The sequence below is a fragment of the Catharus ustulatus genome, chromosome 1 (genome assembly GCF_009819885.2).
Source record: "Catharus ustulatus isolate bCatUst1 chromosome 1, bCatUst1.pri.v2, whole genome shotgun sequence".
Classification (NCBI taxonomy): Eukaryota; Metazoa; Chordata; class Aves; order Passeriformes; family Turdidae; genus Catharus; species Catharus ustulatus.
The window spans coordinates 69191677-69206960 of record NC_046221.1 but is presented as its reverse complement, the minus strand read 5'-3'; the positions used below and the strand labels follow the sequence as shown (position 1 = coordinate 69206960).

At 35.9% G+C, this 15284-nt stretch overlaps 1 long non-coding RNA gene across 2 annotated transcripts in view; it reads left to right on the top strand.

Annotated features, from left to right (window-relative positions):
• The window catches only part of LOC117004637, a 46020-nt gene that overhangs the window by 19935 nt on the left and 10801 nt on the right, over nt 1-15284 (top strand). The window contains exon 3 of one of the 2 annotated variants that reach the window (XR_004419659.1): nt 12015-12091. The exons of the other annotated variant lie outside the window; for it this stretch is intronic. This is a non-coding gene — a long non-coding RNA (uncharacterized LOC117004637). Of the gene's footprint in view, nt 1-12014; nt 12092-15284 lie in introns of those variants that run through there. 2 annotated transcript variants of the gene reach the window in all.

Genomic DNA, 15284 nt, shown 5'->3' with positions numbered 1-15284 from the left:
GCTGACTGACTTTCTGAGAGACTTACTCCATCAAGCAGAGCATCAGCAGAGGATAATGCACCAGAGCCAGCTCCAGGGTCGCTGTGGCAGAGGCCCTATCTGATGACAGCAGTGACCAGCATCTCTATATGAAATGTCCTTAACACTACTTATTTACTTCCACTGCCAGAATAATTCTGGTGTTTCTTCCCTCCCATATTTTTGGCTCCCCAGCCTATTGTTCCAGTGTATAAATGCCAGGCACAACACAACTACTCCATATCCAAGTCCCTTTCACATACAGCCCTACTAAATGAGCCTAAAGATTCCACAGCACACATTCACAAATAAATTAATCTTTTCTGAAAAAATATGCTGGTATTATGCATTGGTGTTACAGGACTTTCAGCTCAAGAGATAGCTGTTTGGATAGGTAAACACATGAAGTCCTGGTCAGATTGATAGATTAGCTCAGAGCTCTGGCATTTGGATTAAAGCAGTATAGAAATGAATCTTATATTTGACATTTAAAACACTTTCAAAGGGAACCTTTTCCACTGCCTGCACTTTCTTAAATCACAGCAGAAAGAACTGCCATGGCAGAACAGTGTGAGAAATTACTATCCAACTGCTTCTCTGTTTTCCCACGTTATGACTGAAGACATTAGTCCCTGAATGATTTTACATCCAGGCATTATGTGCAACAACATTGTGCGTAATAAACAGACAATGCAACAGAAAGAAAATTTGAAAATTAATTTCTCCTTTCTTTTAGACAACATCTAGAATATAAATGTGGGTTGTAGCAGCTCCAGTTGAAAGAGAAAAAAGGGGGAAAAAAGGCTGCTTTCGAGGGCCGTGACTAAAACTTTAGATTTATATAGTCTGACTCCCATTTCCCACACGACCTTGGCAAAGTCACTTATTGTAACATTTTCAGAAATGGATGCTATTTCCTCAGGCTTTCATTCTGCTTCTCATCTCCAGAGTATATGACTGTTTTGCATGTACAACCAATAGCAAAAGTAAAAGTCTCAAGGGACTTTATGGAGTCTCTGGATCCTGATCCTTTCAGGGCTTCAGAGTTGGTTGATGTGACATACATATAGCATGATTCGTTAGCTTTCCAGGACTCCTCCAACAAAACTTTGGGTTCATGGACTGCCAGAGCTTTTGAAGCCCAGTTTGAGACAGATAAATCATCCAGATTAAGTCAGTAAGAGACATAGTATTTCTAAACCCTCTGTATACCTAAAATATATTAGAAAAATTTCCCAACTAATTTCTTCCTATCACATGACATAAAACCTTTAATGACTGAAGGACACAAAACTGAAAAGTGGGTGTTTTATCTCTCCTTTATTTCTCAGCTCTCAAATCCAGGCCCTAGTTATTTTTCAATGGTTGAGGCAGAAGTAATGGGACAACCACTGAAAAAGTTGAAGAACTTCATACTTGGAGGAAATGAGACCATATATTTTATGCTTTGTATATGAAGAGCTTTGTAGATTTGCTAGCAATTTACTTTGATTTATAAGAAACATCCTCTCAAACTCAGATATTAAAGTTGAATTGGTAACTACAATCTCACTCTCCTTCAATGTTAAATAAATAGTACCTATTTTAGGAGTGAAGGAATCAATCCAGATAGGAAGGACTGTATCAGACTATAAATTCAAACAGGTCAAAGTTCTGCTAATCTGCTAAATTCGCTGTTGTAGGATATTTAAGTATAGAGCATATGTCCTCTTTGTTGTCACTAATCTCTCTTTTGCTCATGGTCAAGCTGAGGTAGGATATCAACCTTCACAATGATAATAAATCACATTTTGGTGAATATTCAGACAAGTTTGGCAGAGCATGGGAAGTTGAAGTGCTCTAATAGACTTTGGAAAATCATCAGACTCTCTGTTGATGTTCATCCCACCAGCTTTAGAAATTCTCTTATCCTTTCCTCAGGACAATTTCAGTAATACCACTTAGGGTTCTCAATGAAATTTTCCATGGATGAACTCTACATTTTACTGTGCCCATAGGAAATGTCATTTCTCATCGCCATGACTTGAACTTTTATTTCCACCTTCTTCATTTCAGTTGTGTGCACATCAAATATTCATTTGGTAACATTTCTTCCTTTCTATTTTCTTTTTTTTAAGAAAGAATATGTGTAAGCATGTCATCACTTGAATGCTCTATGTAGTTCTTGTAAGATGTTCTATTAAATCAAAACTATGCCAAGGTGAAAATAAACATTGCTTTACATGCCAGATAATAAAAACAACTTAGCTTTTCTGAACATTCTGGTCATAAGGTTTTCTCACAAAAGTTGAAAATGGCATCAAACTTGTGGTGAACTTATTTGTTAGTTCCTTTGAACAGCTCTAACTGCCAGTAATAGGATAGGGGACTGTCCACCATTCTTACTAGTAAAACTCCACAGGGACAATAATCAGCAAAGAAAAGACAGTTCTCACACTTGTTTCATTAGTTAAACCAAAAAAAACTGGAGTGAAACTTATTTGTACAGTTGACTATAATATTGCAAACCTGTAGGCAAGTAACTGCATCAATCACTATGCTTGCACTGATTGCCTTTTACACTAGAAAAATCCAGTTGTGCCAACATTAACCAATAAAAGTAATTAAAGCAGATGAAAAAACCATTATGCAGGTATGAAATACATAAAATTAAAGTACAGGGGTGGGGGAAGGGTAGAACTACACCTGGAAAACAACAGAAACCTGCAAAGCCAAGATCTGAATAGGATCAAAAGAACTGCCTGTGGATTTTGCTTGAGATTCCCTCAAAATATGATGAAAGATATCACTGTTTGTAAAAAATAATAAAAAGAGAGATACTTGGTTCCAACAGCTTTCTTAACTACAACCTTGTAATATTTTGGAAACAAAGAACTGCAGTACACTAAATGTTCAAGATGAATGTGAACACAACCTTTCTAACACCTCAGTTAACACTTGAAAGAGAGCATTACTCTAATATCTGTAAATCAGGGCACTTCAAATTAACCCCACATTCATTAAAACACTTGCTGATTTTATGTTTTTGTTATCATTCTGATACAAGCCTGAGAACAAAAGTGCTTAACATTTCCATTCAAATAGGATCAGGGCATTAATTCTTGTTTGGATGCAAGAGCAACATAAATTATATGTTCCAGGCTAACAATTTAAAGAGTGCAGAGCACATTATGTTAAATAAAGTATTAACACTGAGTTAAGAACACCTATTAAGGGACTTTGAGAGTTCTGGCTCACATTACCTTACCACTGTTTTCTTAAATAACCTTATTCCAGCTTTTTAATCCCATAATTATTCCATAGCAGTTTTGTCAGAAAACTCCAGTTCCTAACCATACGTAAGACATCATGTGAACTCCTTCAGTTAAACTCGTATTCTTATCATCAGCCTAACCCACATTAATGACATTTAGATTTTAATATATATAGCTTTTAATTGTAAAATGATTAAATAAAGTGTACTTCATAATCTAAATTTCTGGTTTCTAAATTTTCAAAAACAAATTGCTGAAATAGGGAAGAAAAAGATCAACTTTTATTTTTGCGTGCACATATATGCATCCATATGTATACACACACATTAGTACGTACTTGTGTGCGCCTTCACTCGGTCATTTAGCAGAATTACTTTTTCCCAGTCACTTGCAATTTCTGTAGATCAGCTGTCTGAGGCTCTTCTGACCATGATTTTCTTTCCAAGATGTTTTCTCTTGGTCTATTCCTAATTTCAGTGGAGATACCAGCTCCACTGTTGTGCAGACACACATACTGGATGCTGTCACAGAATTCATTGGGAGCTTTAGATGCTGAGAGTGTAAGAATTCCTAAGCAGTGAGGTTGATGTGGTAGCAGAAGGGAATGGTGGGCGATGCATTCATGAACTTATGCATTAGCTTGGCTTTTGTATCAGGTCAGACAGGCCATACTCATCACTCATTCTGAGCAGAAGAGATACTGCTACCTTAATTGCCTTGCTCTAAGATTTTTTTTCACAGCCTTCTTTAACAGTTTTGTTTTCCTCCATGGCACCTGTGATGTCTTTGAGTCAAAGAGACAGGATTGTGCATGTATAACATATCTAGAGGGCATATGGCAACTATATTTGTTTATATAAATACTTATCTACAGAGAAAGAGTTCTCCAATACTACAGATAATTGATGTTTAGCTGGAAATCAGAGAAAGCTTTGGAAATTTTTCCAGTCCCAAATTGTTGGATACTATCAGAGTAATAGAATAATAAAGATTGGAGCTCTACAGAAGACTTGGACTGGATTCCTTCCAGACACCATTATGCTATTACTCTGATAGTCTTTCCAGTACATCTCTTCATTAGAAATTATTTGAAATATAACTGGAATAGTATAAATAGAAAAAAGGTCTCAGGGATTATTCTGGTCTGATCCATTTCCACCTTTTTCTTGGCCAGATTTTCCATCTGACATAACTCCATAAAGCTTTAAGTTAGCTAAGAATGTATCACCCAACCCTATTGGATTAAAGTGCATTTGTCACAGAAATTGATTGGAACAATTAGCTGAATAAATAGATATAACATATCTTTTAGTGCCATAAAAGTGACATGACTGCAGGTAAATCATATGAATAATTACAACCAGGAGCCCAGGTTTGCCAATCACTTTCCGTACATACTTTTAATTGCAGGGCCTTCTGGTGACTAATTTACCTCTTTTTGTACAGAAATTAAAGAACAGATTTGCAGTGATGGTCAAGCTGCAAGGTACCAACAAATTAACAGCAAAAATAAACATGACACTTTTAAGAAACATGGAATTTTGCTTCATCTTTGTTACATCTCACAAGTATTAATGTGAACACAGTGTCAAGAGAATGAATTTTTATGTCTGCAGCTGAGATTAATTCATTCATGAAATGAAAATACTTTCGTGAAACAAATAAACCTTTCTTCAGGCAGAAGTGAAAGTAGTTTATAAAACCTTGCCCAATCACAGAAAATAAGAAGACTGCATGACTGAGATGACTGTTCTGATACATTGTATGAACTATTTAATTATCAAAGGAACTTCCAAGCAGAGAATTTGTGGGAAAATCAAGTATGAGCACTTTTTGCATGACATGTAATTGAAATATTTTCATTTTAGACATAAAATTCCATTTTAGGAAAAACAAAACAAAAAAAAGCTCAGTTCTATTGAAATAATAAATTGTCAATTTAAAACAAAAACTAAAATAGTCAAGAGAAATAAACGGAACAAAGATAATGTGAAATTCTTACCCTTTTTAGTACATAGCTCAATCAGCTTTGGAGCTGGGAAGATCCTGAAAATGTCTGGATGTACTTTTAAATATATGTAAAAAAATTGTTTTCATGGACATTTATCTGACTTCTTAACAAGCTCTGTATTTCACAGAAATGTTTAAGTTTTTACAAAGTAGAAATTCTACAAAGTAAAATTTGCATGGAGGATGCTAATTATTACTGCAAAAAAGAGGACTACATTTTCTGAAAATAATAACCTGTTATTATAGACAGATTATCCATCTACATAATTTGCCAAAGGGGTTTTGTCTCTTACATCCTGTAATAATTTAATTTTTGATTTTGGATTTTTGACCTCAACATTTTCTTCTTTCTATACACGTAAGTGCGTGTGTTTTGTTCACTCTCTTTTCATGTATTTAAATGAACTAGAGTAACAAACCTGAGAAAAACTCCGATAGGTAGGAAAACTTGGTATGAATGTTTTGACTGACCTTTTCTTTCTCCCATTTTATCTTATTTTATTTCTTGTTTTATTTTTTATTAACACAATTATTTCCCAATTCACCACAATTATTTTTGACCTTGAGTTTTCTAACAATTTTGGTAAGGCTTGAGCTGTACAAGTCATGACTCTGTGAACATGAGCCAGCATGTTCTCTTGTACAGGGTGTTTTCAAACAGAAGGTTTGGGGAGCATTAGGGCAGGGTTTTTGCACCTTTCCTGTTTCAGTTGAAAATTACTGTTGTGAAATGTAGTTGAACCTCTGCTTTGAAGAGGCCAAGGGAGAACATGCATATTTTTGTTTCAGAACTCAGTTCCAGCTTGGCCAAGAAATCTAGAAGTGTGCCCCATCTGATTTCAGTCCCTCTGAACCGGATCTTTCCCTAGTTGTGTTGAAAGCCCCAGCTGTGAGCAAATCCACTTGGAAGTGCCAGGGGAAGTAAGAGACAAAATAGGATTTTTGCATTTGTCCGGTCGTTATTACACCAGACTATGAACTAATATTGCTGATTCAAAATGCTTTCAGACACCCAGTCTATACAAACATGCAAAGTTTGGTGGGGTATCTAAGGATTGTCAGCCTGGAAAAATAGTAAGGATTCACATGCTGGGTCGTTAGCTCCAGCTTCCATCCACACTCACGTCAGGCCCTCAGCTTCTGGATGAAAGCAGAGCAAGTTGCCAAGAACGATGTACAAGAGATAGCTAGATGTTTTCCAGCCTGAAGGAAAAATCTAGTTCAGATAGGTACACTGAAATTTGGACCATAGTGCAGGTCTGAGTTTTTGTTGTCTGGTCTCCACCTGCATGAAATACATGAAGAATTCAGATTCTTACTTACATTTGCCAAAACAATGCTAATATCGAGTCAAAGATAAACAATTTAAAATAAACATCACTGAATCTTGGTCTAAACTGAAAAAAAAAACCCAAACAAGTAAAAACCTGGTAGGACTAACCATAAGGAAGAAGGACAGAGTTACTTGGACAGTGTAACATTACAATAAAAAGCACGAAGATTATGAAGCTCCTTTAGTTTCCAGAATTTATTCATTAGACCTATCTATTCTCTTTATTTTCATATGCCAAACACTAGTCCTTGGAGACAGGGAAATTCTTTTTTTGTATAGACTTCTATAGATTTAAAGTGTTCTTCTCAGCTGAATCCTACATGTTAGTGTGAGAGACCAAAACATTCACATGCCATGGAACCCCAAGGAGGTGAACAAAAATGTCTTTCCCAGACCCTTCAATTCACCACAGATTTCACTATGACAAAGAGATAGCAACCTTGCAATTAAGTTCCTTTTAGCTATATGGAGTTAAAACTACTGTTTTAAAAAAAAGATAAATAAGATGGAATGAAGAAGAAAGTAACAGCCTCTTTTTTTTTTTTTTTTTTTTTGCTGGGATAGGAATTTTCAACACATTTGCATTTCTGTGCATCAACAGACACATTGGTGCTAGTTTCCTTCTTTGTCTAATAATAGTGTGCTCAGTTTGGGTCGCTTGCTAATATAGGAAGAGAAGGAGCTGGAACCTTTCTGAGAGTGTGTTCATAAAAGGTGTTTATTCTGTATATTACACCCATTTTCCACTGGGGATGTTTTTGTTCTCAGCATTTCTCTCCCTGAACCAATTTGGAATCAATGCTTGATCTTCTGTCTCTCTTGCAGCTTGCTTTCAGAGTGTTCTCCTTAAGGAAATTATGCATGGAAATTCCTTTTTAGGAGCTTTCACAGAAACCACAAGTCTGTATCTGAAATATATACTACTGAAAAATTTTGCCCAAAGCTTTGTCTTGGCTATATAAAGAAATTATAGGTGTGGACCAATTTTTGAATTAGCATGAAAACTGCTTTTATGTGCATATGAGAAAGGCCTTTTGAAACATCTTGCCAAAGGCTTTTTTGTCTTCTGGTTGTTATAAGAAAACATGGTTGCCCAAAAGAAAAAACCTGATCATGGTTCCACCTTAATCAGATTCATGATCGTGTCCTAATGCAATTTGTCCTAATCCATTTCTAAGGAAGACAACCATTTATGATTTGGAAAGACATGTGGGAATAAATGTGGCTATATGGAAATCCCCTGAGTCCTTTATTTACTATATTTTACCAGTTCATAAAAAAAACTAATTACATTTTAGAGAAGGCAGCATTATAAATGCAATGTATATTCTAATACAAAACCCCTCTACCCGGGTGTCCTACAATCAAACTGTGCTCAGTTTGCAGTCTCACAGTGCATTTTATATCTCTGTGGCTGGCTTTAGAATAATGATGCCATGCTTAACACATTGTAATACTGATCACACATTTCAGCACATAGCTGAAAGTGGTGTTATGCTTGTTTTGTTTGGGGAAAGAATGCCTTCTGCTTAGTATGGCAGCAAATTGCCCTTGCAGCAAAACAGATAATTACTTGATACCCGCGGAATAAATTAATTAATAGTTGTGCAAATATCTGTACATTCATCCACACACAAACCCCTAAATATTTATTTAACTAAAATTATGTGCTCCAGAGAAGGAGGAGACAGTTCAGTGTGTTCAGGAATATGTTTAGACATACCTTCCCCAGCCCGTGTACATCAGGAAGTGAAGGGTGGGATGGGAAAGGATGTAAGAAAATACTTAAGAGAAGATTTAGCTTTCTACATATGAGTTGTCCCATTGGAATTGTGTGAATAAAGTTAACCATAACTGTTTTGAGAACTGGGGTCCTAAAATAATACAGAGGAGTTCCAAATGCAAAATGGTCTAGGTTTATTTGCACTGAAATTCTTTCATGTACTATTTCCCTCCATACACACACATTAAAATATTATAAATGTTATTGTTAAGAAGAATTTTGCTATAAACATTACTGACTATAATAAATGCCATAAACCTGGGGCAGGTCAGAAGTGTAAATAATCAGAGTCCTTCTATTTACCCATTTGTAATAAATAGGAGATCACGTAACTCATGAAATTATAATAACCCAACATTTCATCATTTGTTTTTTACTTGAAAAGTTTGAGAAAGAATGTTTTCCTTTGGCACGCTTGCATCTGTGGATGATCACTTGTTCTTTAGCTAGTGAAAACTGAGGTCCTAGCTTATCATCTGGCATAACCTTTTAATCAGGTGACTGGTTTCACATGCTGGAAAAGTTGAGCTGATGAAGAAACTATGGTTTTACATGGATCCAATAAAGGACTTTTTTATCTATTTGCCTGATGAAAAATAGCCCTCCATTGAAGTCAAAGTTTCACTTTATACAGGACTGCAAGATAGAAAAAAATGACTCTGTTCCAACCTGGAGCTAAACTTCAATAGTGGAAAGAATAGTGAAGGAAAATTCCATTACTTGTTCAAAACACATTAATCTTATTTTGTGCAGCTATAATGTTAAATAAGACAAATGGGAATAAAATAAACTGAAAACCTGACAAAAATAAAAAATCTTTTTGAATCCCACATTATCAAAGCAACATTTCAATATGAACTTATTTTTAAGATTTTTCTGAATAAAAGCCATATTGGAAAGAGTTTTAACTTTTATAAATCAGCATATTGAAAAGCAAAGTTTCTTCAAAGTGTCTAATAAATCGAAAATTAAGTCCTTTTTCATAAGACAGAATGTTAGGTTCTCCTTTTCTGTTTTGATTCCTTACTTTTAAACACACAGAAGTGATACATATCCCCTTGATGTTCTAGTGATTCTCTATGCAGGGCACCATAAGACTGAAAAAAACCCTGATGGATAGCTTGAAACCTTCTAGTTACTGTCAGTATGAACTTCGGCATTCAGAAAACTTCATGCTTTAGCAGTAGCAACAGTCAGAGACTCAAGCAAAACTTCAGGCGTGAAAAAGGTGCATTATAAGAGCAAATTTACCAGTAGAACAAAAGGACTAAGATTAGATGCCTCCTGATGCATAAACAGAATTTGAAGTAATTCATAACAACTGTGCGAAGTTTAGTTTGCAAGTAAATACAGTCTCTAACACATTCACAGTTGAATAGAAAAGGAGACATAATAGATTTTTGTTTCAATGCACTGCACCAGTAAATCTGAAAACTGAAGTCCTAATTAATGTATGAACCAAACTTAGCTGAACTAAATCCATCTCCTTTTAAATTACTACATACACAAAATTGAAAGTGCTCTCCTGTGATTTTTGTTTCTGTTACCACATCGGTTTATTGTGGGATTTAACTTTTTTTTTTCCTACATTGAACCTTGTTTTTATTTGAAGAATCATTTCTCCCCATGTATTTAGTTTCAGTTTGGCATATGTTTCTTATGCACATAGCACACCACATGTATGCCTGGACACCATCCTTGGTCCAGACAATAACACTGGGCAAACTTTGTACTCATGACAAAAAGTAACTTTTTAATGTTGAAGAATATTCCAACTAGTATAGAATCGGTGTGTTCTGAGCTGACAGGCAATGAGTATTCAAAAGTAACAAATTTAATCTGAGAGGAAAATAAACTAGAGAAATTTTGGAAACAAAGGTTGTCAAAAAATGGACATGCAACACTTTCTGAAATATTGCATTCTTTACAACTGGCCGAAAAAAGGCCCACATAACCAAAAATTTTTTTTCTTATATTTATTTTTAATATTTAACTTCAAATGTATTAAACCTGAAAGTTGCAGACATAGTTTTTGCAAGCTCAGCATGCTCAACAAGTAACTTTGAGTACCTTTAACAAGACAAGACTGATTTTCCTATTGGGAAGATTAATTTCTCATTGCTGTTGTTGTATAAGTACAGGCCTGTTTTCCTTTGTAATAAATAAAGCTGAAGTCAACACGTGTAACCACCAGTATAATACCTGCATGTTGTGAAACTTGCCCTGACTCAAATCTGTTTAATGGTTTTCCACCGAAAATTCAACATCTGCCAACACCACACAAATCTTGATAACTGATGTCATCATGAACCCATTAAGCCTTGGTTTTTAACATGTTAGGAAAACAAAGGGTTTATGGAAGACTGCTAACAGAGGGCTAAATCCTGGAGCCCTTATTCAACAGTAGGAATTGTTCTTTAAGTAAGGTGTGAGTAAGAACATCTTAAGCCTGGCAGAATGTAAGCAAGCTCTTGTTCCACATTAAATTTAATTAACCAAGCCATTCATGAAAATGACACCATAAGATATGAAACCTGTCACTGCAAATCACCTTTCATCACTGAGGCTGATTTGGGAATGCATGTCCTGCCACACCAGCTACTAGCTTTGATGTGTCACAGCTGTGATACTGCAGCAAGGAAAAGCCATTTAAATCGAGGGGGAACTTTGGAGGACTTAGGCATTTTCCCTTAAGGATCTGAAACTTCTCAGCAGCGGCCATCCAGAGATACACACTGAATAAAAAGGTCTTCACAATAAAATCTCATAATATGCCTGCAGGATCCTTGTAGCAGTAGCTAAGGGAAAAGCTGTGTAGTGTTGAAAGAGTAAGGCACATCAATCCAGATAAAGGAGGAATCCCAGGTTATCCCTAACATCCATACTCCTGTAAAACTGATAGTGCCTATCCAGCAGTTTGTTTCCTGGGCACAGGGGTGGGTTAATCAAAGTTGTAGCATAAGACCTGTGGGGGAGGGAAAGTCATTTAATTAATGTGCCAGATATACTTGCCAAAGCTTTCGCCAAGATTAGGTTCAGATTGTAAAGAAATCTCCTAGAGAAGGATAATTCTCAACACCTGCGGGCACTTTTATTAGCTGCCTGCACAGAATAGAAAACCTTATGTTAAAGCATTTTGTCTCTGCTCTACCAAACTGACCTCAAATGCTTTTATCTGGACATAACCATAAGCAGATTTTAAAGCAGGCTACAGACGAGTTTGCTAATGGGCGAGTGTTCTGTGGCAAATCGACTTGAATAAAGTAACCAGTGGATGGAAGCAATCATATAAAGCTGTTCAAAAGGGGATGCCGTCAAAACAAGGGTAGGTTTGGGTGCACAGAGGAGGAAGAAAGTGAGACAGATCACTAGGATCTTTAACACATCCAGAGGAGGCACCCACCTAATGCAGCGTTATGCTAGATCCAAGTCCAGACCACCAGGGCAAAACCTTGACTTTATTAAGGGGAATAGAAAAATTCCTGCAAACCTCTAAATCTTTTTCTCCTGACAAAATTTCAGCAGAAGTTTTGTTTGCTTGTTTTGGAGTTTCTGGTTTGTGTTTGTTTGTCTGTTGCTTTGGGGGATTTTGTTTGTTTCTTTCTTTATTTTCCAGAGGCAGTTGATTCTACAACATTGCAGAACAAGGTTCAAAAGTTGAATGCATAGCCACAATGCTTCTAAGGAAACAAAACCTCAGTAAACACCTGATGTGTTTAAAAACATATTACAATAAATCTAGGAAATTGTTATGTTTTGTTACTGCATAATGCAACTCCTCACTAAAAGAAATTCAAGTGAATTTAAGGTATGTTTTTTTCTGTATTTGCTTGTGAAATAATTTGTTTTTATCTGAAAGGAACAGTTACAACTGTCTGGTGGAGGCTTATGAAATTGTTATTCACTGTTGATCCAGCGATATGTATTTTCAGCACATATAAAAACACAGACACGTGCACAGACATGTGCAACACAATTTCTGCAATGATTTGTGGCAGCAAAACATGAATTCTCAAATGTGCATAGTTCCACACACTTTAAACAGTCTCTCTTTAATCTGTTTTATCCATTTAATTTTTTTTGGTGGTTCAAAACACTATTACCTTTACCTTTTTTTTTTTTTTTTAGACAGAAGAACGGCAAGAAGGCTCTGATTCCCATTCTTTTAGTGCTAACAAAATGAAATTACTGGCAATTATAAAAAACATCTGTGTCTTTGGAAAATATAGTGAAAATCTTTAGATTTTTCCAGAAATAGTCTTGAAACATTGCCCTGAGCTTTGGTGGTTGCATTACTGTTCTGGTTGCATTTTCTTGTTCCTGTCTCAGTTGCACTAGAACCTTTTAAAATAAAGTGTTAATGACAATTCAAAGCCCTAATTTCAGGTCAGATCCCCTTTACTCTGGCTAACCAGTACCTCATTCTGCAAGAGCCTAAGTCACCTAAATGAGGGATTATCATAATAATGAGTAAATGACCAAGTATATCAGAAAAGTGCAGTTACTCTAACTCATTTTTCCTTACACTTTTTCCTAGCAAACATCACAAAACCAGGGAATCACTCCAAGTATCAATTGTCCTTTAACTGAAGCGGGGTAATTTCTGACACTCAACCTCTAACCGTGCAGGCAGTGTTGCATGCTATAAAATACTACGTTAGGTAGGAAGAGCAGATTTGTGACAGCCCTGCCACTTGCAGGCATTTGCAAAGGAGCTGCACAATCAGATGATCATGTCATGATCTTAAAATTCAAGAGAGGCCCTCCCACAGCCTCTGAGAGTATGTGCCACTGATCTAACACCTCACAGGCCGAAGCAAATCCTTGGCAAATAAAATATATTAGTTCAGAAATTATACTGATTTTAACTTTCAGGAAGATGAATATAGTCTTAATTTCAACTAACTGTGCACACTTTAAAAACTATAAATCTCTAACTATTATTAGTTTTTACAAAGCAGATAATGAAAAAAATCAATTGCAGTGGGATATTCCTAAAAGTGTTCATGCTTGTCCGGGAAGGCTGAACTGCTGCTAGGGATCTGAGCCATAAAGAAAAGAACATTCCAGTGCTCTCCACAATCCAAATTCAAGATGATGGCCTTCTCCTGCCATTATATTACAATTTAAAATAATTTTAAACTTACTCTAGGATTTTACTTTGTAAACAATTCTGTGTATGTTTATGAAAGAGTACAAATATGGATCACCTTTTTAAAGACTGAACTTAATACCTAACACATCATTTTCAGTACCATAAATACCAAAGACACCTATGCAGATATCTGTTAGCATTGCTGATACAAGTTTCTTTAGATAAGACCTAACTATTCATCTTATTACAAACAGTGGAATATAAAATGATGAAGGGAGCTGTAAAATGTAACACACTTTTGTGTTCTGTGGAATTTGCTCAGGCTCCAGCCCTAAAGTACATTCATCAGAGTTTTACACCTGACTAAGTTGTACCGGTTGAGAGAGGGTTACTCATGCGTATCATGCTAAATGTGAAAATAAGTGCCTGCAGGATCTTAAAGAGCAACACAGGCACTGAAAAGACAGCATAATCTTGATGGGCAAATCACAGAAATGTTTCTTCATTAAATTAAAAAAAAAAAAGTGTGCCTGCCATAATAGCTTCATCAGTGCAAATTTGGCAAAGAGAACCATGGAGGCTGAGTGCAGTTTTTCCACTGTAAGCCTGACCTGTAACTCATTAACCTACCGCTAAAATAGTATTCACCTCATATTCAGTTATTCAAAGAACTCAAAGGAAACAAAACTGCCATGAATTTTTATTCTACTTCCCTGGGAAAAGAGCAAGCCATGCCATATGTGCAAAATTTCATAAACATTAGAAAAAGACTAAAAAAGAAGTTATGAATGTGTTCATACAGCATTCAGTTTTTGTGATTTTTTTTGTCCACATTGGCACCATAGGACTGTAACTCTACTTTCATATTTCATTGGTCTCACATAAATGTAAACCAATCCTCCTGCAAACCAAGATTGCAAAGTTTCATGACTAATGATAAAACTTCTTCATTATTTCCCTGGATACTTGTCACCTGCCCCATTGCTAACACTAATATTCCAGGGTATTTCTGCAAACCCCACAATTACACCAAAATCACTTTTAAATCTTTTCCTAGAACCTGAGTTCATGAATGGCTGTTAGTTTAGGAAGTCTTAATGGGAGTCATTTCACCAAATAATAACATTGCTTTCTATTTCATGGGATTGTGCAGAATTCAAGACAGCCTTAAACTTAGCCCATGGTGGTTGTTTTTGCATGGGTTTATCAGAGTCTGTCTAATTGAAGACAGTTCTATAAATAAAACATCAGGCCTTTTTTATTCTTCCTGTTATTACCCTCATTAAGATAGGATAAAGAGCACAGAAAGGTCACAGTATGTGAAAAACTGTGAAGCATTAGATAAGACCCTTTGCATGGGAATAAAACCAGTACTTCCCAAATTCCTTCAGGAAACTCAGATGGGTGGCTTACTGGGAAATATCCAAGCAACTGGATGAAGGACTTCACTCAAGCTTTGCAAACAAGTATTTGTCATTTATTGATGAATTTTAGGGTGATTTCTTTCTAGTCTTTGTATAAACCTTCTAACTAAAGCACTGTAACTTCTAAAGAAGGGAGCATAGGTCCCTGCAACCCTGGAAACAAAAGTTTATTTTTATTTTCCTTGATACAATGCAGTTCTTCCTATCTTAAATTTCCCTATCTCATCCATCTATTTTAAGGTCCCTGAGTTTTCAGGTTGTCCTTTGACAGTAGCAAAAGGTTCCTGTAAGTTACCAATGCACAGACTAACCAACCTATTACCTTTCCCTTGCCCTGAAAATTGTCTAGATAATACATCACTGCCGA